We start from the raw sequence: 25,577 nt of genomic DNA, 5'->3' as shown, positions 1-25,577 counted from the left end.
GAAATTAGTTATCATTCAAAAATGGTATAACTTTTAAAGAATTGTTATAGCAAATTATGATGAATTGAACCATGATTTGAGACAAGTTTACGTAAACTATAATAGCAAAATCTACACTAGTCATAATATTTCAATTAAGTCTGCCTAGAAAATAAAGGTTATCAGTATTTACTTTACTCTGGCTTTCTTGCCCTATGTTACAAGACTTGCTCATAACTCAGTCTTGGATTGATCTCCTTCTAGATGCTTCTCAGTGCCTGAGAGTTCTCAAAGACAGAAATTTCTAAATGTTGATTCTTTTCTGGGGCAGAGGATGTCAAAATATGATATGAAGTAGGCTGCTTTGATGTCAAAATCTTTTCATCGAATTGCTGCACTTAGTAGCTTACCTGTTTCAGAAATGTCTGCCTCCAGTCCCTGAGAGCTTCCACAGCCAGCACTGAATACCACATGCTCATGGGGAGCCTGTGTGATGTCTTGTATTCCCTTCAGAAATGACCGCCCCGTCACTGGTTCATCTCCAGTGTGATCTGGGTCCCTATTTGCTACTTACTTTTAACTAGTACTTGCTTTTAACTGGTAACCATTATGATCTATTATATTATTTACTGCTATTCTACCAAACATCTAAAACTTTCACTTTTAGTCTTTATTTTCTTTAATAGCTTTCCATAGAGTAATCAAACCTTTTTTCCTTAATTTTCTGAATGCCTGGACAGTTCCAAACCAAGTCAATAGCTTTTAGTTAATGAGTCCTTGATAACAGTCATTGATATTTCCCAGAATTTTGCGGTGGTCCTTCTTTATTGCTTTTTTTTCTTTGAGTTTTCTTTTTATTTAGCAAGAGTATAGTTTGATTGCCAAGGTTATCATATTATATTCTTATTAATTTTTCATTTCTTGGTGTTTCCATAAAAAACGTGAAGAAACATTCATCTACGGATGTGAAAGCTGCAATTAATAATTTTTTCCTATCTGCTGAGCAAAATAATCAACCATATTTTATCAAATATAAACTTACAGGCTTTAAAAAATATGTTTAATGGTTATACTGATCAGCTTCTGCAACCCTCTCTGCTCCATTTCCTAACAGTGACCCTAGTTCATCCCTGAAGTAGACCTCACTAGGATGAATGAGGATGCTGATTCTCAGAAAGCTAATGATTTGTTTAGGTTAATTCACATGCTTATGAGTTATTTCCTTGTAAATTCTTTGGAGACAATGTACACATTGTTTTCAGAGTCATTTACTCTGCAGGGCACAGTACTAGGCACTGTGAAAAAGGATTATATATTCTCGGTTGACTTAGTGGTTCCATGCAGATGTGCCAGGTTTGTTATAGAGAATGAAAGGCTGGGGTTTGAAGAGGGCCTCAAGGATCAGTGAAGTTCTGAAACCTTCACTGAGAGCCCTATCCTAGCTTATCTTCTTATTGTATCTTCATAGGGCAAAGAGAGGGAATTCTGTTCTCTTTTCTTCCTTATAAAGCATGCTAATCCTATCATGGGGGCCCAACCCTCATTGTCTCATCTAAAGCTAATTACCTTCCAAAAGCCCGGCCTCCTAAGAGCATCTTCAGTTCAGTCATGTCTGACTCTTTGCTACACCATAAACTGCAGCATGCCAGGCTTCCCTGTCCATCACCAACTTCTGGAGTTTACTCAAATTCATGCCAACTGAGTCAGTGATGCCATCCAACCATCTCATCCTCTGTTTTCCCCTTCTCCTCCCACCTTCAATCTTTCCCAGCATCAAGGTCTTTTCAAACGAGTCAGATCTCCACATCATGTGGCGAAATTATTGGAGTTTCAGCTTTGACATCAGTCCTTCCAATGAATATTCAGGACTGATTCCCTTTAGGATTGACTGGTTTCATCTCCTTGCAGTCCAAGAGACTCTCAACAGTCTTCTCCAACACCACAGTTCAATTCGTGAGCACTTAGCTTTCTTTATGGTACAAATCTCATATCCATACATGATCACTGGAAAAACCGTAGCCTTGACTAGACGGATCTTTGTTGACAAAGTAATGTCTTTGCTTTTTAATATGCTGTCTAGGTTCAGTTCAGTTCAGTTCAGTCACTCAGTTGTGTCCAACTCTTTGTGACGCCATGAACTGCAGCATGCCAGGCCTCCCTGTCCATCACCAACTCCTGGAGTTCACCCAAACCCATTGAGTCAGTGATGCCATCCAACCATCTCATCCTCTGTCGTCCCCTTCTCCTCCTGCCCTCAATCTTTCCCAGCATCAGGGTCTTTTCAAATGAATCAGGTCTTCACATCAGGTGGTCAACATATTGGAGTTTCAGCTTCAACATCAGTCCTTCCAATGAACACCTAGGACTGATCTCCTTTAGGATGGACTGGTAGGATCTCCTTGCAGTCCAAGGGACTCTCAAGAGTCTTTTCCAACACCACAGTTCAAAAGCATCAATTTTTCAGCACTCAGCTTTCTGAGTCCAACTCTCACATCTATACATGACCACTGGAAAAACCATAGACTTGACTAGATGGACCTTTGTTGGCAAAGTAATGTCTCTGCTCTTGAATATGCTATCTAGGTTGGTCAGAACTTTCCTTCCAAGGAGTAAGTGTCTTTTAATTTCCTGGCTGTAGTCACCATCTGCAGGGATTTTGGAGACCAAAAAAAATAAATAAATTCTGCCACCTTTTCCACTGTTTATCCATCTATTTGCCATGAAGTGATAGGCCGGATGCCATGATCTTAGTTTTCTGAATGTTGAGCTTTAAGCCAACTTTTTCATTCTCCTCTTTCACTTTCGACAAGAGGCTCTTTAGTTCTTCTTCACTTTCTGCCATAAGGGTGGTGTCATCTGCATATCTGAGGTTATTGATATTTCTCCCGGCAATCTTGATTCCAGCTTGTGCTTCATCCAAGCCAGTGTTTCTCATGATGTACTCTGCATATAAATTAAATAAGCAGGGTGACGGTATACAGCCTTCACGTACTCCTTTTCCTATTTGGAACCCGTCTGTGGTTCCCTGTCCAGTTCTAGCTGTTGCTTCCTGACCTGCATACAGATTTCTCAGGAGGCAGGTCAGGTGGTCTGGTATTCCCGTGTCTTTCAGAATTTTCCAGTTTATTGTAACCCACACAGTCAAAGGCTTTGGTATAGTCAGTAAAGCAAAAATAGCTGTTTTTCCTGAAACTCTCTTGCTTTTTTGATGATCCAATGGATGCTGGCAATTTTATCTCTGGTTCCTCTACATTTTCTAAAACCAGCTTGAACATCTGGAAGTTCACGGTTCACGCATTGTTGAAGCCTGGCTTGGAGAATTTTGAGCATTACTTTGCTAGCGTGTGAGATGAGTGCAATTGTGCAGTAGTTTGAGCATTCTTTTGCATTGCCTTTCTTTGGGATTGAAATGAAAACTGAACTTTTCCAGTCCTGTGGCCACTGCTGAGTTTTCCAGATTTGCTGGCATTTTGAGTGCAGCACTATAGCATCATCATCTTTTAGGATTTGAAATAGCTCAGCTGGAATTCCATCACCTCCACTAGCTTTGTTCATAGTGATGCTTCCAAAGGCCCACTTGACTTCGCATATCAGGATGTCTGGCTCTTGCTGAGTGATCACACCATCATGATTGATTATCTGGGTCATGAAGATTTTTTTGGACTGTTCTTTTGTGTATTCTTGCCACCTCTTCTTAATATCTTCTGCTTCTGTTATGTCCATAGCATTTCTGTCCTTTATTGAGCCCGTCTTTGCATGAAATATTCCCTTGGTATCTCTAATTTTCTTGACGAGATCCCTAGTCTTTCCCATTCTATTGTTTTCCTCTGTTTCTTTGCACTGATCACTGAGGAAGGCTTTCTTATCTTTCCTTTCTCTTCTTTGGACCTCTGCATTCAAATGGGTATATCTTTCCTTTTCTCCTTTGTTTGTTGCTTCTCTTCTTTTACAGCTATTCAAATAGCTTCTCAAATAGGTCTTACATAAAGCCTCCTAAGACAGCCATTTTGCCTTTTTGCATTTTTTTTCTTGGGGATGGTCTTGATCCCTGTCTCCTGTACAATGTCACAAACCTCCACCAATAGTTTATCAGGCACTCTATCAGATCTAGTCCCTTAAATCTATTTCTCACTTCCACTGTATAATTATTAGGGATTTTATTTAAGTCATACCTGAATGGTCTATAGATTTTCCCTACTTTCTTCAATTTAAATCTGAATTTGGCAATAAGGAGTTCATGATCTGAGCCACAGTCAGCTCTTGGTCTTGTTTTTGCTGACTGTATAGAGCTTCTCCATCTTTGGCTGCAAAGAATATAATCAGTCTGATTTCAGTGTTGACCATCTGGTGATGTCCATGTGTAGAGTCTTCTCTTGTGTTGTTGGAAGAGGGTGTTTGCTATGACCAGTGCATTTTCTTGGAAAAACTCTATTAGTCTTTGCCCTGCTTCATTCTGTATTCTAAGGCCAAATTTGCCTGTTACTCCAGGTGTTTCTTTACTTCCCACTTTTGCATTCCAGTCCCCTATAATGAAATGCACATCTTTTTTGAGTGTTAGTTATAAAAGGACTTGTAGGTCTTCATAGAACCATTTACTTCAGCTTCTTCAGCATTACTGGTTGGGGCATAGACTTGGATTACTGTGATATTGAATGGTTTGCCTTGGAGATGAACAGAGATCATTCTGTCATTTTTGAGATTGCATCCAAGTACGGCATTTCAGACTCTCTTGTTGACCATGAAGGCTACTCCATTTCTTCCAAGGGATTCCCAACCACAGTAGTAGATAAAATGGTCATCTGAGTTAAATTCACCCATTCCAGTCTATTTTAGTTCTCTGATTCCTAAAATGTTGACGTTCACTCTTGCCATCTCCTGTTTGACCACTTCCAATTTGCTTTGATTCACGGACCTAGCATTCTAGGTTCCTATGCAGTACTTCTCTTTACAGAATCAGACCTTTCTTCCATCACCAGTCACATCCACAACTGGGTGTTGTTTTTGCTTTGGCTCCATCTCTTCATTCTTTCTGGAGTTATCTCTCCACGGATCTGGAGAAATTGGGCATATTTCGTGCATATTGGGGACCTACCAGCCTGGGAAGTTCATCTTTCAGTGTCCTATCTTTTTGCCTCTTCATACTGTTCATGGGGTCTTGAGGCAGGAATACTGAAGTGGTTTGCCATTCTCTTCTCCAGTGGACCACATTTTGTCAGAACTCTCCACCATGACCCGTCCGTCTTGGGTGGCCCTACACGGCAGGGCTCATAGTTTCATTGGGTTAGACAAGGCTGTGGTCCATGTGATTAGAATGATTAGTTTTCTGAGGTTTTCAGTCTGTCTGCCCTCTGATGGAGAAGGACAAGAGGCTTATGGAAGCTTCCTGATGGGAGAGACTGACTTAGGGGGAAACTGGGTCTTGTTCTGATGGGCGGGGCCATGCTCAGTATATCTTTAATCCAATTTTCTGTTGATGGGTGGAGCTATGTTCCCTCCCTGCTATTTCAATTCAGTTCAATTGCTCAGTCCTGGGCCAAACTATGGTGGGTAATGAAGGTAACGGTGACCTCCCTTAAAAGATCAGGTGCATGTACTTATCTTACCATCTTTTTAGGGATTAAGACTTCAATATATGATTTTGGGGGAACACAATTCTTCTATAGTATATACCCTTCAGATTATTTATATCTACTATGTTTATATGGTGGAAAAACTAACAGTGTGCTCTTGTGCATTTCATTCCAATTCCATGTTTAGTGATAACTTGAAATCAACTAGAGTAAGAGCATTTATATCATGAATTTTGAAAAATGTTATAAGCTAGCATCCTCTTCCCCAACCCCCTGGAAAACTGGCTATTAAACATTTTCTAGTATATACTATTTGTATATTGCAGACCAGTAGGGGTTTTGTTCATGTTTAGGATGGAAGATACTGCTGGTTATTTATACAAAGATACTTATAGTTAAGTCATTTTACATTTCTAAAATAATTGAAAATGTTACCAGTTTAATTCTGTTAAGATCAAATATAAGTTCTTTAAGGATGAGGTTTTTGAGAGGAAAATTTCATAGAGGAGAGTATTATTGCAAAATCAATGTTTCTAAGAAGGCAAGGGTGGATTGACTCCAGAACCCAAGAGGAAACTTAGTCTGAGATAGACAAGAGGCATCAATAGTGACTTTAGGAAGGACCAGTGCAAGTACCAGTGTGGGAGATGATGAAGACATTGCTTCTTGTCCTGCCAGAGGGAGAAGATACCCCTGGCAAACCCGCATTTGAAAAAGAAGTTTCATTTCGCCCAGTTATAGCCTCCACTTCTGCCCCAATTAGAATCAACATATCCAACAGCTTACCATTTATTTTTGCATGATGCCAGGTCTCCAGAAATAAAGACTGTTCAATCAAGAGTTTTTCAGTTATTTATGAAAGGTTTTTAAGTTTTATAAATGAAAATACTAACCCAATTTTATTTATCTACACTACTTGCTTATAAAAATTAATCTGTGAAATTATATGCAAGTTACAAGTTTCACAAATCCTCCAATCATTCTTAAGAAATGAACTTAGGGCAAATTTTTCTGAAGTGTATGTAAATCCAAAAATAGCTTCAGTGTTTCTGAGTGGAATGTTTAGCCCTAAGTGCAGTAGATGCTAAGAAGCTCCACTAGAAAGTAGAGCACTTGATAAAATACTCCATTTCTAGTAGCTGAATATAAAAATTAGAACGTGTTATCTCTAAAATGGAGTAATCTTCAGCTACTCTGTGGCCACCAAGAGTGTAGGTAATCTCTAAAATAATAAATCTTCAAATTCCTTAGAGTTTAAACCTCATAACTAGAACTGGCTGTCAGACGAGAATAACTCAATTCAGCCAAAAATCTTTTTATATGTCGTTAAATTGCTTTCTCTTGCTGATGACTGCGGCCCACCTTGGATATTGTGGTTTTATGATGTTGATGTACATTACTATCAGGAAATATTCTGATGTCTTCAGATCACACACAAGATAATCAACATAGTCTGAACTGATTTTGAATTACTAAGCTAGGATAGACTTTTTCACATAACTAGAATAATTGCTGGAGAAGGAAATGGCAACCCACCCCAGTGTTCTTGCTTGGAGAATCCCAGGGATGGGGGAGCCTGGTGGGCTGCCGTCTATGGGGTCGCACAGAGTCGGACACGACTGAAGCGACTTAGCAGTAGCAGAATAATTGCATTTCTTACTGGTTTAATACTGTTAAGAAAATGATGCCAATTCTCTGAAGGGAGGATTTTTTAAAGTTAACCTGTGTCACAGATGTTGTGAAACTCGTCTCTCAAGGAGCAATGCATGAATCAAGTAAGGTATATTACCAGTAGATTGGTTAGAAGATTTTACTCAGAAAGAGACTTATCCAGGTTGCTAAAGATAAAATGTAGAGATCTATATGGAGCAAGAAAGGCAGAATCTCACAGAAATTAAGTGTAGGATACCTAATCAGGTTGGGTCTTATGCAGAAACTATTATGGGTTTAAAATATTTTCTTGGCAAAAGATTATAATCTCCCTTTCCATTGCATTAACATTGACCAGATTTATCTATTCTCTGTATGTCAGCTGAGTTCACTCACTACCTCCAAGCCTCTACACCATCTATTATGTTCATCTCCTAAATGTTTCATAGTTTGTTTCATTCATCCTTTACTGAGATTCTTTTATATGTCAGGGAGTGTGCTTGGCAACAGTGAACAAGAGAGATAAGGACCTTGACCTCATAGAGTTTACCTTGTCTTTGGGAGAGATGGAGATTAACTAAGGATTCAAGATAAGGATAGAGTCTGACTGGACTGAGCAACTGAACAAAAACAACAAAAAGATAAGGATGGATTGTGAAAGTTTATATCCAGTAAAGGATGTAAACAGGGGCTTGTGATTAAAAGAGGACCTAGGTGGAGCAAAGGCCCCTATAAGTCAAAGCTGTGGTTTTTTCAGTTGTCATGTATGGTTGTGAGAGCTGGACCATAAAGAAGGTTGAGCACTGAAGAATTGATGCTTTTGAACTGTGGTGTTGAAGAGTCCTGAGTTCCTTGGATGGCAAAGAGATCAAACCAGGCAATCCTAAAGGAGATCAATCTTGAATGTTCATTGGAAGGACTGATGATGAAGCTGAAGCTCCAATACTTTGGCCACCTGATGGAAAGAATAGAATAATTAGAAAAGACTCTAATGCTGGGAAAGATTGAAGGCAGGAGGAGAAGGGGATGACAGAGGATAAGATAGTTGGATGGCATCACCGACTTAATGGACATGAGTTTGAGCAAGCTCTGGGAGATGGTGAAGGATGGGGAAGCCTGGCATGCTGCAGTCCATGGTGTCTCAGAGTTGGACCTGCCTGAGCAACTGAACAATGAATGACAACAGGTGGGGCAAAGCAGGGATGAGTGGTGGGGATGAACAGTACTGCTCAGATAAAGTGATTTGGAGGGTTGAGAATGAGTGAGGTGGCAATGGCATGAAGTTTTGGTGACCATGTTGTTTAGTCACCAAGTTCTGTCTGACTCTTGTGTGACCCCATGGACTGTAGCCTGCCAAGATCCTCTGTCCATGGAATTCTCCAGGCAAGAATACTGGAGTCATTTGTCATTTCCTTCTCCAGGGGACCTTCTCAATCCAGTGATCAAATCCACATCTCCTGCTTGGTAGGCAGATTCTTTACCAAGGACCTAAGCCTCTGATGATTATAGCAATTGCTTAATTGTAACCTGCAGCTTACTGATAGCCCAGACAAAGCACATTGACCTTTTATTTATCCTCCTCTTAGTTCTGGGCAATGTGCAAGTTCACCCAGCCAAGGAAGCCCTATGTTTTCAATGTTATTCCTTTATTGACTCTATGTTTTGAAGTTTGATAGGAGATTAGATGAAGATGGCAACTTGTGTTCATTTTGCTTACTGCTGTATGTCCAGTGTCTGAAACAGTTCTGAAATGAAGGTTTTAATGAATGACTTGCTGGAAAATAGGGAGACTAAGGAATGGATTTGCATTTTACCAGTCTAGTTAGCAATATATTCAGTAGTGTGTGTTCAGTAGTTTTTCCCCTGAGCAAATTTGTTGAATTATCTTGGATATGCAGTTTAGATTTGCATGATTTAAAAAAACATTTTTTAAAGCTAAAAATTTGGCTTATATTTATTTCAGTTCATATATATATAGATATATCAAGACCAAAGAAAAATTAATGTGTAATCTGTATTTTAAAATCCCACACACCGAATATAGTGCCTGTACTTAACTAAGGAGCTTTTGAATATGTGAATGAATGTGTGTGTACATTTTTAGTTCTTCTTCTATTTTAATGTCAGCTTGGGAAAGTTTATAGTATGGATTTCTCCTCTACCGAAATATATAGAAAACTTGAGATGGTTTAAGACCAACTATACAAAACTTTTTCAACCTTAGAATTAATGACATTTTTCAATTTCAAGGTTATTTCCCTGTAAAACTATAACTTTTGAATGTAGCTTTCATAAATTTTTGCAAAATTATATGAAATGAAAAACTAATTATCACAACTGTCACCCACAGAAAAACTGTTACCGAGCATATGAGCATTTAATTAGTTTTTAGATCTATTTCTTGAAATATATATATTTTTATTGATTAATCAGTTAAAATGGCAAATGTTTCTTAAGCCTCCACACAATCAAATTCTGGTGGGTTATACGTTTTCAGTTTGAGTCAGAAATAGATGTCTGTTATAAATATATAAGATAATGATTTCCAGCTCTAACAAACAAATCAGATTTTCTTTTAACAAATTGGTTTAGGTTTTCTCTTCAGAATCTGAAATTTTTCAGGTTGTAAATTGTAACAATATGAGTCAGCCTGTCCCTTATTCTCTGGAGAAAAGGATGCTAATTGGAATAATGATGTCTGGAATCTAATCACAAATAAGTTCAGGACTAAATATGTATCGCCACAGCCACTGAGGGAGAGGAGATGAGACGAACAAATAACAGCTTCTGTCTAAGTGAGAACCTTACTTTCCTGACTGTTCAAACAGGGTGAGCACTTTGATATACTGCACTTCTAATGAGAGCACAGTTGTATATTAACAGCTTAATGAGCTTCAGACTCTGCCTAAAATGTCAGAGTCCTGGGAATTTTTTATAGTAATAATTGAGACATTTTCCATTCAGTCATTCACTCTATACACCTCTATTTAGTGTCTGGAGTGGTAAAGAACATACTTGCTAGTGCAGGAGACATAATTGTTAGGTAAAATGTTATTGAACCCCAGTTGAGAAAACTGAGGCCCATAAAGTGGTGATGTCATTTTAACGGCAGTTCCAAAGAACAGCAAGAAGAGATAAGAAAGCCTTCTTCCGCGATCAATGCAAAGAAATAGAGGAAAACAACAGAATGGGAAAGACTAGAGATCTCTTCAAGAAAATTAGAGATACCAAAGGAACATTTCATGCAAAGATGGGCTCAATAAAGGACAGAAATGGTATGGACCTAACAGAAGCAGAAGATATTAAGAAGAGATGGCAAGAATACACAGAGGAAATGTACAAAAACGATCTTCACCACCCAGATAATCACGATGGTGTAATCACTGACCTAGAGACAGACATCCTGGAATGTGAAGTCAAGTGGGCCTTAGAAAGCATCACTACGAACAAAGCTAGTGGAGGTGATGGAATTCCAGTTGAGCTATTCCAAATCCTGAAAGATGATGCTGTGAAAGTGCTGCACTCAATATGCCAGCAAATTTGGAAAACTCAGCAGTGGCCACAGGACTGGAAAAGGTCAGTTTTCATTTCAATCCCAAAGAAAGGCAATGCCAAAGAATGCTCAAACTACCACACAATTGCACTCATCTCACACGCTAGCAAAGTAATGCTCAAAATTCTCCAAGCCAGTCTTCAGCAATATGTGAACTGTGAACTTCCTGATCTTCAGGCTGGTTTTAGAAAAGGCAGAGGAACCAGAGATCAAATTGCCAACATCCGCTGGATCATGGAAAAAGCAAGAGAGTTCCAGAAAAGCATCTATTTCTGCTTTATTGACTATGCCAAAGCCTTTGACTGTGTGGATCACAATAAACTGTGGAAAATTCTGAAAGATATGGGAATACCAGACCACCTGACCTGCCTCTTGAGAAATTTGTATGCAGGTCAGGAAGCAACAGTTAGAACTGGACATGGAACAACAGACTGGTTCCATATAGGAAAAGGAGTTCGTCAAGGCTGTATATTGTCACCCTGTTTATTTAACTTATATGCAGAGTACATCATGAGAAACGCTGGACTGGAAGAAACACAAGCTGGAATCAAGATTGCCGGGAGAAATATCAATAACCTCAGATATGTAGATGACACCACCCTTATGGCAGAAAGTAAAGAGGAACTCAAAAGCCTCTTGATGAAAGTGAAAGTGGAGAGTGAAAAAGTTGGCTTAAAGCTCAACATTCAGAAAACGAAGATCATGGCATCTGGTCCCATCACTTCATGGGAAATAGATGGGGAAACAGTAGAAACAGTGTCCGACTTTATTTTTCTGGGCTCCAAAATCACTGCAGATGGTGACTGCAGCCATGAAATTAAAAGACGCTTACTCCTTGGAAGGAAAGTTATGACCAACCTAGATAGCATATTCAAAAGCAGAGACATTACTTTGCCAACAAAGGTTCGTCTAGTCAAGGCTATGGTTTTTCCAGTGGTCATGTATGGATGTGAGTTGGACTGTGAAGAAGGCTGAGCACCAAAGAATTGATGCTTTTGAACTGTGGTGTAGGAGAAGACTCTTGAGAGTCCCTTGGACTGCAAGGAGATCCAACCAGTCCATTCTAAAGGAGATCAGCCCTGGGATTTCTTTGGAAGGAATGATGCTAAAGCTGAAACTCCAGTACTTTGGCCACCTCATGCGAAGAGTTGACTCATTGGAAAAGACTCTGATGCTGGGAGGGATTGGGGGCAGGAGGAGAAGGGGACGACAGAGGATGAGACGGCTGGATGGCATCACTGACTCGATGGACGTGAGTCTGGGTGAACTCCGGGAGCTGGTGATGGACAGGGAGGCCTGGTGTGCTGCGATTCATGGGGTCGCAAAGAGTCAGACATGACTGAGCGACTGAACTGAACTGAAACCATCAGACAGAGTGCAGAACAGAGTGAGGACTCAGTTCTCCAGCAAAGTTACAATTTTGTATAATTGTCTCATTTTGCTGGAAGTTATTTATTTTTGTATTAATTTTTGAGTTAGCAACTAGACATGGTACTAGAGCAAAGAGTATAAAATTTTATAGTTAAAAATGTGCTCCTTCCATCTATAGTCCACATGCACCCATATTTTTCCTCAGTGGTTACCAGTTTTACCAATAATTAAAAAATTATTTTGGAGATATTATAGAAATAAGAAACAGAAATGTATATACATATGTGTATAACACACATGTGTGTATGCATATATATGTATACATATTTGTCTTCATATATGCAGGTGTGACTGTGTATTTTTCTTGACGTAATAGTGGCTAACTATACATAGTGTTCTACATATGGCTGTTATCTCTTGAAAATGTTTTCTGAAGCTAATTCAGTATCCATATGTGCTTCAGATATTAAAATCTGAAGCCATTCTGATAACAATATTTCTTTGGAGATTTTTTTTTTTAATTTACTTTTGCTCTCTGAAAATTTCATTTGACTCCAATAATCTAAAAGTCACAGTTATTAGTGTCTTGGAAGGGTCTAATTTTAACTATTTATGCACGTGATATTTTGCTTTTGCCATTTCTAATGCCTCAGTTCAGTTCAGTCGCTCAGTCGTGTCTGACTCTTTGCGACCCCATGAACCACAGCACACCAGGCCTCCCTGTCCATCGCAAACTCCTGGAGTCCACCCAAACCAATGTCCATTGAGTCAGTGATGCCATCCAACCATCTCACCCTCTGTCATCCCCTTCTCCTCCTGCCCCCAATCTTTCCCAGCATCAGAGTCTTTTCCAATCAATCAGCTCTTGTAATTATGATTAAATATTTTTATCATAAAAGTAAAAAGGGGATTATGTAATAATATGATATTCCTTCCATTAGAATGTGGAAGAAGTGACCAGGCACCAGTTCTGACACCTTGCTCCTTTCTGTTCTCAATTGGAACCGTGACATCACCATGTGAACAAGGCCAGAATTAGCTTACTGGAGCATGTGAAACTCTTGCACAGATGTCCCCCTTACCTCAATCAACAGCTAACCAAACAAGAACAAACTATATAAGGACTCTCGTTTGGGAAGTGCAGTGGACAAAAGAACATTGCCCAACTTGCCTGAAGCTGGGTTGGAAAATAAAAACTGTTTTATATATATGTATAAAATATATATATATATTAAATATATATAAGATATATATATATATATATTTAGATATATATATATGTATCTTCTTCAAATGATAAAATACTCTTCAGATAAACAAGATCTGGGGCAGTAACTAAATCAGGGCTATGACTGTAAGACCCCTTTTTAAAGACACTTGAAAGAATTCAGATAGTGTTTATTGATCTTCTCAACTAGAAAAAAGTGTTTCTAAAAGTTTCTAAGACCTTTCCAGCAGCCAACAATGCCTCATCAAAGTAGATGGGATTGAGAGTATTGCTTTTAGTGAACAAAATCTGTACAAAAATAATTATTGGAAATCACAAGTTTTTAACAGAGTTATACTAGCAAAAGCACTGCCTGCATAGAAGAAAGGGGACTGACTGAGGCAGTTAAAGGAGAAGAGACCTTTGGGCCCCTATGTTTCCCTTATCAAGAAGCAGACTAGGAAAAATCCTCAGATCTAGTAGAAGCGAGAGGTTATCAAAAGGCAGAAATTTCAACCCGATGTTCTGTGACAACCTAGAGGAGTAGGATGGGTTTGGAGGGTAGAAGGGAGGTTCAAAAGGGAGCAGACATATGTATACTTACAGCTGATTCACGTTGTTTTATAGAAAAAAAGTAACACAAAATTGTAAAGCAGTTATCTGCCAGTTGGGGAGGGAGGATTCTGGAGACAACAATAAAGAAATTAAAAAAAAAATTAGAGCTGAAATCATTCAAAATATTGGACTGGAAAAGTGATTTCCAGGGATCAGAACTAGATCCTTACCAAAAAATATTTCTTTCTTAGAATGGGTAGGGCTGATAATATTTGTCTCACTGGATTTCTGAATGGCGTAGACCAGTGATGTAATATTCTTTTGTCCACCTCTCTCCCCAAATGGCAGTATTTTTGTAATTTGTTTATTCCTGCTTCTCAATTATCTGTTGGGGTCTAGGAGAAAGACAGCTCATCTTTCATACATCTCTGGAGCAAAATGAGGCATATTCAAATAGCTGCATCTAAAATGATATAGATTGAAAATTTCAAGCTTTGAGCCTGGAGCCATAATTGGTTGAGATTTTCTGGGATATTGGAATGACAGTAGCATGTGTCAGTTTTGGAAAAGATGTGATTAGGTCCAGAGTAGCCTATTTGGAAGATGAGAAGTATATATGACTTAGTCACCTCTGCCATTCCAGAAAAAGAGTTTCCTTGCTCACCTGTAGACCATCCTGATGGAATCAAGCTGTATCCATCCTAGCCTCTATGTTTAGCTTTGTGGATGACCTATAGCTTCATCCACAATGCTAGACACAGTAATTTTCATTTGCCTAGTATAATGCCAGGTTGTCACATAAAACATTCCCATGTTTTATTCCCTCAATTAACATGTGAGCACTTTAACCCTGGATATCATTCTGGTTGTTAGTCTTTCAGATAATAAGGAGGAAAGCTTTCAGATAATGAAGAACAGGAACTTGTCAGCTATCCCAAACCCAGGTTTCTTTTTGCCCTAATGAAACTTGGGTTACTTCCTAAGATTGAAAAATGGGAGCAGACAATCCTGGGCTTTCTGATGCTCCATGGAATCCCATAGCAAATGTTAGCCTCCACCCCTTAGTACTTGTTAGGATTTAGAGAATACCACCCATCATTATCAGTCATTACCTATGAGACAGGAGTCATTTTGAGTGTTGAGCTATAACCTAAAGCTGCTCTAATGTGGGCTTTTGTAATCAAGGAAATGATCCTGATTCTATGTCTTAATGAGACAGTAGGGAAAAATCTTGCATATCATAAGGAAAATACTTATCATTTATCTGAACCACTGTTTCCTGATTGTAGATAAAACCTCTATTTAATGCAGGAATGAGGAGGAGAAAGTATTTAGAATGCATCTTCTGAACCATTAATGATGCCCAGAAGGGAACAAGAATAAAGCTTAGAGCAGGACTTTGGTCACGTCAATATATGTTTTAGGTTTCCCTGGTGGCTCAGATGGTAAAGAATCTGCCCTCAGTGTGGTGGACCCAGCTTCATTCTCTGGGTCAGAAAGAACCCCTGGAGGAGGAAATGGCAACCCACTCCAGCATTCTTGCCTGGAGAATCCCAATGCACAGAGGAGCCTGACAGGCTATAGTCCATAGAGTCACAAAGAGTCAGACTTGACTGAGTGACCAACACCCACAATGTATGTTTCACCAGAGCTAATCACCTATTTCATTTGTAATTATTGCTGTTATGTTGAGTAGTAAAACCTACACAAGCATTGTCTCATTTAATCTTCACAGCTACACCACGAGTAAACCATTATTTACATCATTTTACAAATGAAGAATCTGAGTCTCTGGAACTGAATTATCCAATCTTTCAGTTAGTAACTGGCAGGCCTTTATTGTCACACACACACATGCATAACATAAAAGATAATGATTCTAAAATGATGTTCCACCTCAACCTTTTACTTTTTACTTTTAGAAAAGAAGTATGCTGTTGAAATGTTTGAGAACCAACATGTAACACAACTTTCATTCTACGTTACTTCAAGGGTATAAAAATTGTTTTTAAAAGTATAAAAGTTTTAGGAAAAAAACTTGGAAGTTTACCTACCTACTAGATTCTAACATTTTTGGTCTTGTAGTGTGGCACATTTTAGCATGTAGAACATACTACTAGATATCAACTTAGAGCAGAGAAAATGTGTGTGTGTGTGTGTGTGTGTGTGTATATATATATATATATATAAATTCTTAGAGCTCTTAGTTTAAAAAAAGATGATGAAAATAGTGATAATGGTAATCATAATAAATGTGTTAAATGCCAGAGATGTTTAGAGTATAAACAAATATTAGAAGTATCTTTTCTAATCCTTCTCAGTACATAATGGAATTGAGGCTAAGGAGGTAAATTTACTCTCTCGCTGACATAGAGTTTGAGGTTGACACTTTCTTAGCTCTCTTTCTAAATTTCAGGATACTGTTACTTACAGTTATGGTAAAAATTGTGTAATCTTTTGTCCTCACCTTAGTGACTACATTTTATTGTGTTGAGTTACAATGACCATATCATATGAGAAACAAAACCCTGTGAGGAATGTAATGGTGGTGAAATGTGAAAACACTGAAAGTATTATACTTCTTTACTAAAAGGATGATACATGCAAATCAAGCAAGATAATATGTCAGTTTATTTCATGTTTAAATTTTATGAGTTTAATAAGTTTCACTCTGTATTTGTATTGAGTTCTCATCACCAGGGATATGAGTCTTAAAAACCCTAAACCTACTTATATTTTCCATTACTGCGTTACCTAATAAACACCTAGCCTACTTAGAAATTACTTTGGTTTATAGGAATTACTGCCCATCAGTGGGAAAACACCCACTCCAGTGTTCTTGCCTGGAGAATCCCAGGGACGGGGGAGCCTGGTGGGCTGCCGTCTATGGGGTTGCACAGAGTCGGACACGACTGAAGCGACTTAGCAGCAGCAGCAGCAGCAGTGGGAAAACAGGTCATTAACATAATGTCTCCTAATGTATATGTGGGGATGACAATATGGCCTTCAAAACCTCTGGCTAGCTGTACATGGCAGGGATATATCATTATGTCTTGTCAAATTATGTTAGCTAAGTTATAGATATAAAAATGACCAAATTTATTATATAAAAGAATTTTCACAATTCTAGTTTTATGTCTAATGCATAATGTGCCAAGGCATTTTACATAGCTAATTAGATAATATAAGGATATGAATTGTAAACACTTAAGGACACATGCATAAAATCAGCTATTGATCTGGTGAGCATTTACAGAGATCCTACTCTGTGACAGACAAGGGATGTATAGTCAAATGACGTAGTCCTGTAAAGCATTAGCATTCCTATTTCATATAAAATATTCACTTCAATTTGTGAATAACAGGCTCAGGAATAATTTGAACAGCCAAATAAAGGTTTTCATAAGCATTGTTCTCAGCATGAACTTTGAGACCTCATGTGAGACCATTTTCTGTGTCTACTGAAATCAGATTTATGGCTATGAAATGAACGTGACAAAAAGATTCCTAACTTTTTCTAATAATATATGTATTAAAGACTCAATTGATGAGATATGTTTTACATTTTGTGTTGTCTCCCAGTAATGAATCATAACATAGCACGTTTCCATCACAAGGACCTTGTCCTTTCACTGAATATTTCTATATTTTTTTATAATTATTATAGATCCATATGTGAAAACTGGGATTATGAACCATAATACATTTTTTACTTTAATGATGTTAAAATTCCATGACTCAAATGCATTGATTTTCTTATTAAAATGGAAATATATTTCTCTGAAGAAATAACAAACTGGAATTCCATAATACACTGTATTTCAAATCTAATAATTTAGTTTCAAGTAAAATCAAGCATTACTCATAAGTTAAAAAATGTTTTTGCTCTAAATTTATTCCACTCTAATTTTTAAAACAACCACATTCAATTATTTAAACACATTAAAAGCAATGAGCTTTCGTTTGAATCATGAATCCTATGTTTTCTGAATTCTTACTGTAAATAAGACCAAATGAGTTCATGTACACATTTCACCATTTCCTGGCACTGTTTATGACTACATGCCCATACAGGCAAAAACAGTGTTCAGCAAAATGCCTAGAGCAGCAGAAATTAACCATACTACAGTGTCAAGGACATTCACTTATTTCCCAGGAACTCACTACTGAATGTAAAAATGAAAGTTACTGGATTTTTTTCAGAGTCTTGTGCATCTCATATTTTGATGTTTGGTGGGCAATATCATAACCTTGAAAAATCCCTCAATTGAAACAAATATTTTTAATCTGGCCCTTTGGTAACTAGGAAATTGACAAGTATATGTTCTTTCTTATGCTAGAAGTATTTTAGAATGATTCTACCAAGTTTTTTCCAGAAGACACTCATTTAAATGAATTTCATTCTTATAGTATTATTAGGGGGAGATTGGCCTTCTTGACTGTTACCCCATTATATCTTCTCATGGTAGTATTAAAATTGTTATCACCTATTCCTGGGGAAAATCTTAGTTTAACTGCTTTCAAACAGCTATGGAATAACATGTTAAAACCAGTTCGGGGGGAGGTGGGGGAGGAAAGCAATGTTGAATAAAACTATTACAAAGACAAAGTAATAACTGGCTAAAAAGTCTGAAAAAAAATTATGACCTACTTTATAAAATCAAGCTTTCCAGTAGAAACATTAAAAATCTCAGATATGCAGATGATATGCTCTAATGGCAGAAAGAGAAGAGGAACTAAAGAGCCTCTTGATGAGGGTAAAAGAGAAGAGTGAAAAAGCTGACTTGAAACTCAACATTCAAAAAACTAAAATTGTGGCATCTGGTCCCATCACTTTATGGCAAATAGAAAGGGAAAGTGGAAGCAGTGACAGATTTTCTTTTCTGGGCTCCAAAGTCATCGTGGATGGTGACTTCTGCCATGAAATTAAAAGATGCTTGCTTCTTGGTAGAAAAGCTATGACAAACCTTGACAGCATATTAAAAAATAAAGATATCACTTTGCTGACAAAAGTTCTTCTAGTCAAAGCTATGGTTTTTCCAGTAGTCATATATGGATGTGAGAGTTGGACCGTAAATAAGGCTGAGCAGTGAAGAATTGATGCTTTCAAACAGTGGTGCTGGAGAAGACACTTGAGAGTCCCTTGGACAGCAAAATATCAAAGTAGTCAATCCTAAAGGAAATCAACCCTGAATATTCATTGAAAGGACTGCTGCTGACGCTGAAGCTCCAATACTTTGGCCACCTTACACAAAGGCCTGACTCACTGGAAAAGACCCTGATGTTAGGAAAGATTGAAAGGGAGGATAAGGGGGTGATGGAGGATGAGATAGTTGCATGGCATCACCAACTCCATGGACATGAATTTGAGCCAATTTTGGGAGATAGTGAAGGACAAGGAAGCCTGGTGTGCTGCAGTACATGAGGTCATAAAGAATCAGACACAACTTAGCAACTGAACAACAACTTTACAAAAAATAACTGGAGGTTACATGTTTCTAGGCTGAATTTCAAACATCACTCTGATATTCGTGACCAAGTACCAACTTGGAACATACTAAGAAGTTAAACCAGTCTTCCACTAAACTGCCTTGACAAGGTGTACTTGTGTAGACAGACCATGTTTCTAATTACTCAGTGGTGTTAAATCCTTTTAGATTAAGTAGTTTAATGATTTCCGGTGGGTGGCATTCATTCCTTTGAGATTTAAGTAGTATCCTAAGAATATTTAGCAAAATCAGCAGCGAATATAAAAAGCACTCTTTGTTGTAATTGATTAAACATAAAATGTCAGATATTCCCAATGCCAAAATATAGTACTCTCTAAGTGCTTAGGGAAGCAGATCTTTTAGGTCACTTGGGTATCATCTAGTCCATTGTAGTCATAATAATTTATGAAGAAATAAAATAACCTGAAAGTTTAAAAGGTCTTTGTTCCTAAGGTCTACCTTTGTGCCAACCTATAGGTAATTCCTTTTAGTGAAAATAAACACTAAAATTCATGGGCATTATATATGTAACAAATCACGGTATAAATTACTTCCTAACATTTGTCCTGCAAGTATAATTCTACAGAGTATAGTGTTATAAATGTATATTAAGGAATTTTTAGTTTTTGGAGACCCAGAAATATGAGAAATCTAGAGGTATTTTATTTTAGTGTTGGAAATGTTTTGTCATCAGATCTTTCTAGCATTATGTGATATAATATTTATAAATCTTGTAATATTATTTTAATGAGGGAAAATGGACAAAAGTGTAGTATGTTTTCAGTTCAGTTCATTCACTTAGTAGTGTCCAACTCTTTGCAACCCCATGAACCGCAGCATGCCAGGTCTCCCTGTCCATCACCAGCTCCCGGCATTTACCCAAACTCACATCCATCAAGTCGGTGATGCCATCCAGCCATCTCATCCTCTGTTGTCCCCTTCTCCTCCTGCCCCCAGTCCCTCCCAGATCAGGGTCTTTTCCAATGAGTCAACTCTTCGCATGAGGTGGCCAAAGTACTGGAGTTTCAGCTTTAGCATCATTCCTTCCAAAGAAATCCCAGGGCTGATCTCCTTCAGAATGGACTGGTTGGATCTCCTTGCAGTCCAAGGGACTCTCAAGAGTCTTATGAGGTACTATTTTTTGTTAGATGACTTTTTTCTTTTGCTTGGTTTTGTTTGGGTTGGCTTTTACCACTGCATCTTGCTAATGAAGTAATGACCAAGTCTAAGTATAAACATTAATTTCAGAGTGAAATCCATGGAATTATGGATTAAATGAATTACAGCTAACAAATTTTTAACTCATTAATAAGCTTAGGGATCCATGATAAATATCCTGAAACTTTTAAAATTATGTCTTAAAGGTTAACCGTGGGACAGAATGAAGGAATGCCTCAAAAATGAGTCTTATTCACTATCTTTTTTCTCTACAAATGTTCAAGCTTATCCTATTTTCCTTTACAAAGAAAAATTGAATAGATGAAATTTTAATAAAATGCTATAGTATTCCACAGTGAAAATCAAAATAATAAATATGCTAATGTAGTTGAGAATGCATGTTCTGCATTAAAATTCTTCAAAGATAATGAACACCTTCTGATGTCACTACATTAACATTCAGCATCTACTGATGGAAAATGAGTAAATTTGCCTGCAAGTGCAGTGATCAGTAGAAATATTCCCTCCTCTCTCCCTCTCATTTCCCCTTTTTCTCTTGAATGTCATCTTTTTATTATTATTATTATTATTATTATCTAATTAAGTTGATACTACACCATCTAGCAGTCACTCAAGTGAAAAACCCAAGAATAATTGCTCTTGATTCTTCTCTCTGCCCCACAGTCTGCTAGTATTGGCAGTTTGCCTCCTGTCTCCGCAGTTTTGTCTCCTAAATATGTCTTTAAAGTTTTCCTACCTCTTTTCCACCAGTATCACTGCCCTTGCTGATGTTCAAAACATCCCTCTCCTGCACCTCTTCAACATTCTCTTAACTCTCTACTTGCCCTGCTTCTAATCTTAGACTATCAACTCTGTTCTCCACCCCACTGCCAGGGTGCGTGCTTGCTAAGTCACTTCAGTGGTGTCTGACTCTTTGCGACCCCATAGACTTTAGACCACCAGGCTCTTCTATCCATGAGATTTTCCAGGCAAGAATACTGGAGTAGTTTGCCATTTCCTTCTCCAGGGGATTTTCCCAACCCAAGGATTGAACCTGGGTCTCCTGCTTTGCAGGCAGACTCTTTCCTCTCTGAGCTATCAGGGAAGCCACTGCCAGGAGCTCGTTTAAAACAGAAGCTCTCACTTAAACTCTTCAATGGATTTCTAACTTCTATAGGATGAAATTCAGACCACCTTGTATGCCACAACTAACTTACCTTGACCTGGACCATTTCAACTCTCCAGACATATCTTCACTCTTCTCTGCTTGAACTTTATGATCCAGCTACATTGAGCTGCTTGTAGTTCTCTGCCGACATGACCTTGTTTTCTGTCTTCATGGATCTTAAAATGAAATTTCTTATTATGAGAATGCTCTTACCCCACTCTTCACCTTGTAGAATAATTTCTACAAGGTATTTGTTTTAGAGATTCAGGTTATATATGCCTATCCCTTAGTTTTTCATTACTAATTATTCATACATATGTTTTCTGCTGCACAGCATTTTATCTGTTTTTAGCTCTCTGGAACCTGGCAATAGAACAGAATAAACACACTCAATACATTGTTATGAATGAATGGTAGAGTTCAAATTTGTATATCAACTTCAGGTGTCTATCCATGTTAATGAAAAATATAAATAACTCAACTTAAACTTTATAATTCAACCAGACCTTAGCCACCTGTTGAAATGCCAAAGTTGTGGCACAACAAATTATTATCTCATTTAAAGCAATTTAAAATGTGGTCACCCAATCGTGGGTGTTGCAAGTCTATATCCACTTACACAGAGGAGCATGCTATTCTGTGCATAAAAATGCAACCCTTAAAAACTATTGTGGATCCTTTCAGGATGAAAAGAAACACCTTCACCTCTTCTTAGTAGACAAATGATACATTGATAGGGTCCTTTCAAACTTGATAGCAAATTATGTATGGATTTCCTGTTTTAGAACTGCAACTTTAATCACCTTTGAGCAAAATAATTGTTCATTAAATTTTAGCTAAAATTTTGGCCATTTCCTTTCAATCTTATTTTCTTTATTGAAATTTCAATTCTTTCCAAAATAAACTTTAACATGAAAAATATTTATATACTTCATGGTTAATCATGCATTCATTTAATAGTATTATTTTCTATTATCTTCAACCTATGCAGCCTGTCAACTCCCTGTTCTCATCATGCACTTCTTCTGTGGCCTGGTATCATGTAAAAAAGCCAATACAGTATTTGCTAACTGCTTGTGAATATGTCTTTCATATAACTGTGATTTTTTTTTTAATGGCAGAGGTCTTGCCTTTTCAGATCTTAAAGGTAGTAGAGTTTTCATTAATAGAAAAATAACTGCTATATAAAATCTTTCTACCATTGTAACTGCTCAGATTCTATTCAAGTTAAATAGTTCTCCAACGAGAAGCTAATATGCCTGCTGCAGTGTTAGCATGACACAGCTTTAGCACAGAGTCTTTCTTTTCAGTTCACAGAATATCCTGTGGCGAAGGTGTTGATGTTGGAAAGAAAAACTATTTCAATTCAAAGAAGAATGTTTAAATCATATGGGATTTTTTTTCCTGGTTTCTGAGTTATGCTTTGTAGGAAACATGAATTGAAAGTTGAAGAACTGAACTCTATTCTCAATATGTCACTGTCTTGTTGCTCTAGGTTATATGAAGTCACCAGAGCAATTATCTTTTGGTTTTTCCCTTTGAACAAATAGGGATATTAATTTTCCCCACAAATAATTTGAGAGAATCAGAGTCAGTGGGTTGAAATAAGAAATTGTAAGGAAGGAGAGGGTGGGATGTATGGAGAGAGAAACATGGAAACTATCATTATTTTATGTAAAATGGAAAGCCAATGGGAACTTGCCATATGACTCAGGGAAATCAAACTGGGGCTCTGAAACAACCTAGAGGGGTGGGATGGGGAGGAAGGTGGGAGGGAGAATGAAGAGGGAGGCAACATGTGTATACCTATATGTATACCTATGGCTGATTCATGTTGATGTTTGGCAGAAACCAACACATTACTGTAAAGCAATTATCCTTCAATTAAAAATAAATAAATAAAAATTTAAAAAGGAAATTGTTAGCAATGAGAAGTAATATAAAGGGGATTTAATGACTGATTATATAAGTCTGTAGAAGTTCAGTTTAATCACTCAGTCGTGTCTGACTCTTTGTGACCCCATGAACTGCAGTACACCAGGCCTCCCTGTCCATCACCAACTCCCGGAGTTCACCAAACCCATGTCCATTGAGTCAATGATGCCATCCAACCATCTCATCCTCTGTTGTCCCTTTCTCCTCTTGCCCTCAATCTTTCCCAGCATCAGGGTCTTTTCAAATGAGTCAGCTCTCTGCATCAGGTAGCCACAAGTATTGGAGTTTCAGCTTCAACATCAGTCCTTCCAATGAACACCCAGGACTGATCTCCTTTAGGATGGACTGGTTGGATCTCCTTGCAGTCCAAGGGACTCTCAAGAGTCTTCTCCGACACCACAGTTCAAAAGCATCAATTCTTTGGAACTCAGTTTTCTTTATAGTCCAACTCTCACATCCATACGTGACCACTGGAAAAACCATAGCGTTGACTAGACGGACCTTTGTTGGCAAAGTAATGTCTCTGCTTCTCGATATGTTGTCTAGGTTGGTCACAACTTTTCTTCCAAAGAGTAAGCGTCTTTTAATTTCGTGGCTGCAGTCACCATCTGCAGTGATTTTGGAGCCCCCCAAAATAAAGTCTGACACTGTTTCCACTGTTTCCCCATCTATTTGCCATGAAGTGATGGGACCAGATGCCATGATTTTAGTTTTCTGAATATTGAGCTATAAGCCAACTTTTTCACTCTCTTCTTTCACTTTCATCAAGAGGCTCTTTAGTTCTTCCTCACTTTCTGCTACTAATATTAGTTTTTTTTTTTTTAAACTAGGTAAATTTTCTAAAAGATGTAACTTAATATATGGCTTGAAATTGAATCTTGAGAACTGCCTATATTTAGGAGGTGCAGTAGAAGGATGTGGGGCTAAAATGATAGAGAAAATTTAGAAGATCAAAAGAGGATCCAGACGGCAAATATGGCAGAGACCAAGGAAACTCTCTTTCAGACAACCCATGCATTCCCCAGTAAGTATCTCTCCATCTCTCTGACACATTTCAAGGATCATCTCCTCTGAGGAAGAATAATAGGGCCCTCATTCCCCACCCCACCCCCCACCAAAAATTTCATGTCTTAATGCCCCAAATCTGTAAATACATTTGATTGTATAAAAAAGGGGAATTAGTGTCTCAGATAGAATTAAGGTTACTACACACTTGACCTTAAAATAGGAAGATTTTCCTGGTTTATCTGGGTGGGCTCAATATAATCACAGTAGTCTTTAAAATGGGAAGAGGATGAGGAGATATAAGGATGAGTATAGAGACTGGAGTGTTTAGATGTAAAATAATTCAACCTGATATTGCTGGCTTTGAAGATGGAAGGGGCCTTCAGACACTGTGTGGACAGCCTTTAGAAGCTAGGAAAGGCAAGGAAATGAGTTCTTCCCTAGTGCCTCCGTAAAGGAGCACAGCCCGGCTGACACCTTGATTTTAGTCCAGTGAGACCCATATCAGACTTCTGATTTCCAAAACTGCAAGATAGTAAATTTCTGTTTTAAGTCACACATTTGTTGTACTTTGTTACAGTAACAATAGAAAACTAATGCGGTTGCTGAAATACAACACAATTTCAATTTCCTTGGTACATTGGTCAAACTGAATTGCTAAAAAGGAAACATTTTGGCACAGTAGAAGTAATGTTGGATTTGGAGTTAATAAAACTAGACTATAGCCTTGACCTTTAAAAAAATATCCAACCACATGGATTTTGGCAAGCCCTTAAACTTCTGTACCTACTTCTCTTGCCTATAAGACAAGGAGTCAGATTAGATGATATCTCAGGTTCTTTGAAGTTATAGCTATTACAAGCAGATGACTCAGTTCCTTCAAATTAACATGTATTTTTCAGTCTGTTTTATCACATGTAATCTTTCCCTAAGATTT

The 25,577-nt window shown here is 37.8% G+C and overlaps 1 protein-coding gene across 11 annotated transcripts in view; it reads left to right on the top strand.

The window, feature by feature from the left end:
• EDIL3 (EGF like repeats and discoidin domains 3) overlaps window positions 1–25,577 on the top strand; it is an 818,524-nt gene that overhangs the window by 243,140 nt on the left and 549,807 nt on the right. The window lies entirely within an intron of this gene.

Source organism: Bubalus kerabau, chromosome 1, assembly GCF_029407905.1.
Source record: "Bubalus kerabau isolate K-KA32 ecotype Philippines breed swamp buffalo chromosome 1, PCC_UOA_SB_1v2, whole genome shotgun sequence".
NCBI lineage: Eukaryota > Metazoa > Chordata > Mammalia > Artiodactyla > Bovidae > Bubalus > Bubalus kerabau.
The sequence above is the reverse complement of the archived record's forward strand: the minus strand, read 5'-3'. Positions and strand labels throughout refer to the sequence as shown.